The sequence below is a fragment of the Myotis davidii genome, unplaced genomic scaffold (genome assembly GCF_000327345.1).
Source record: "Myotis davidii unplaced genomic scaffold, ASM32734v1 scaffold514, whole genome shotgun sequence".
NCBI lineage: Eukaryota > Metazoa > Chordata > Mammalia > Chiroptera > Vespertilionidae > Myotis > Myotis davidii.
In genome coordinates this window covers 1,678,393-1,681,159 of record NW_006286236.1, presented here as the reverse complement: position 1 = coordinate 1,681,159, position 2,767 = coordinate 1,678,393, and positions in this window count along the sequence as shown.

Below are 2,767 nucleotides of genomic sequence, written 5' to 3'. Positions count from 1 at the left end.
CGCCCCCCCGCCATACACACACATCCATCCCTCCCTCTCCCATGAAGCCATGGCCAGAGGCCCTGCAGTGTGTTCCCTTTTGTCGGAAGCTGTTGCTGGTTCCTAAAAGACCAGAGAACTGTTGCCTCCAAAAACTGTGCTTCAGTCCATGTGACCAGGATGAGAGTCGTTAACAAAAGGCCACCCACTCTCCAAGGTTTGCGGAAGAGCCTTGGCCTTCCTTTCGGGGCCTCAGATGGGGGTCAGGAAGATGCCCAGGGCGATAAATAAAGAGCAAAAATAAAACCAAAACAGTGTTTACTCTGAGATGAAAGTGCACTGCAAGGACTGTGGACAGAAACCACATGTCGGGGGTGCTCTGGAATGTCCCAAACTGCAATGGTAAGAAAAAGCTTCTCGGCCTGGGCTGGGGCCCAGGAGCAGGGCCAGGACTCCACCCGTGGCAGCCCTCTGGGCACCGTGGCACCTTCCAGTCCCAGAGTCCACGACCAATCACACCCGACCTCACACAGCCGGCGCCACCCATGCTGCCTCGGCCCCTCTCTTCCGTAGGGCCCCTCTGCCCACCTGGACTCCCTTTGTCCACACCACCCACCTTAGTCTCATTAGCTCTAGCTCATCCTTTAACACTGTGTTTAGACACCCTCTCTGCTGGCAACCCTTTGCTGCCCCCACTGCCTCCACCCCCTCCAGATTCCCATTCTCCTGCGGTCATCTCTACCACTGCAATTCTACAGGGCACTGCAGTCACTGTGTGCTTGCTTCTCCCCCCTAGTAACTGTGAGCACTTAAGGGTAGAATAGCGTGTTGGTGAAAGACTGTGGACTTTGGGGTGAAACTGCCAGGGTTTGACTGGCTTCCCAGCTGTGTGACCTTGGTTGGGTAAGTTAAGTGATCTCTTATGCATCAGTATCTCAGTCTGTAAAATGGGGGTGATCATAACAGTGTCTGCCGGTTGCTGTGTATGTCTATTCCAGTTATACATTCTGGAGCTGAAAAAATAAAACCACAGGACAGGCCCGGCTGGTGTGGCTCAGTGGATTGAGGGTTGTCCCATGCACCAAGAGGTCGCCAGTTGGATTCCCGGTCAGGGCACATGCCTGGATTGTGGGCTGCGTGCAGGAGGCGGCTGATTGACATTTCTCTCTCATCGATGTTTCTATCTCTCTCTCCCTCTCTCCCTTCCTCTCTTTCTAAAGTCAATGAAAACATTAAACACACACACACACACACACACACACACACACACACACACACACACACACACACACACACACACACACACACACACACACACACACACACACACGCACACGGGATGGTTTCAGGGACACCACTTGGCCAAGTGTTAAAATGATCACCTGAGCTAAAATGATCACCTGACCTCCATAAACCCATACGCTGACTGATGGACCATAATGACAGTTTTGAATCTCCTGGAATTAGTGTTAGTTTAGGCCATAAATGTCTGGTTTTTCCCTTTCCATAATGCGCAGTCACCCTGGTAAATGACTGGAAGTCCCTTCAGGGAAAGCTGGGAGAGATTAAGAGTATAACTTGCTCTGTATTTTCAGCAAATGTCATCGTCGTATTCACTTACATCTACAACAGAATGAGTGTCAGCTGCAATATTTCTTCTATACATCTGACACCACACTATCATAGCCCACCTCAATTCTTATGTGAAACAATTGTTGTACGCCCTGGCCGGCTTGGCTCAGTGGACAGAGCGTCAGCCTCTGGACTGAGGGGTCCCGGGTTCGATTCCGGCCAAGGGCACATGCCTGGGTTGTGGGCTCGATCCTCAGTGTGGGGTGTGCAGGCAGCCGATCAATGATGGATTCTCTCTCATCATTGATGTTTCTCTCTCTCTCCCTCTCCCTTCCTCTCTGAAATCAATAATATATTTTTTTAAAAGAGTATAACTCTTTGTCAGTGGGGCCGGGTCTCTTCTCCAGGGACACCAGCCTCCACTTCACTCAAGGTGTCTGGTCGATAAACTGGTTCAAGTCTGAGAACTGACTGCAGGTGGTGACTGTTTTGGTGACTCGTTAGTCTCCGTTCACTTGCCCTAGAATTCTTGCACTTACACAGATGAGTAAGAATTTAGTAGACTGCCCATCCATTTCTTTTCTAGGGGCACCATGATCTACAAGCCAATGTCATAAGTCCGTGGGAGTGTAAATGGACTTAAGTGAGTTCACATAAGTAAAGCGCTGGAATAGACTATGCAAAATAGAAGGGTTTTCTCATTGTCATTCCTCTTTACGCTCCCAGTGCCTGACAACAAGAAGCAGGTGCTCAATAAACGATTACCAATGGAGGAATGGATGGGTCGGTGATCCAGGTGCAGCGCGAGTCTCCTCCTGAGACATAACAGTGTTCACCTGCGATTCAGCTAAGCCGGGGGCTGCGGGGCATCCAACCTGGGCCTGTCTGCATGGGGCTGGGGAGACTCCCGGGAAAGAACTCACCGGAAGGAAAAGAGAGGCCAAACATGGAAGACTGATTTGAAGCCAGTGGGCCCCAGCCAGAAGGGAGTATTATGAACACAGAGCAGAGCAGCCTGGGGTATGACCCGCAGAGTGTGTGTTTGTGAGTGTGGTTGTATGTTTGTATTTGGCTCCTAAGGACTTCCAGCCACACCAAGCTGACTGGAGGTACTTTCAGGGTGTTGCAATCCACCTTTGGTAGTTTATGCAAGACCCTTTTCTTTTTCTTTTTCTTTTTAAATATATTTTATTGAGTTTTTACAGAGAGGAAGGGA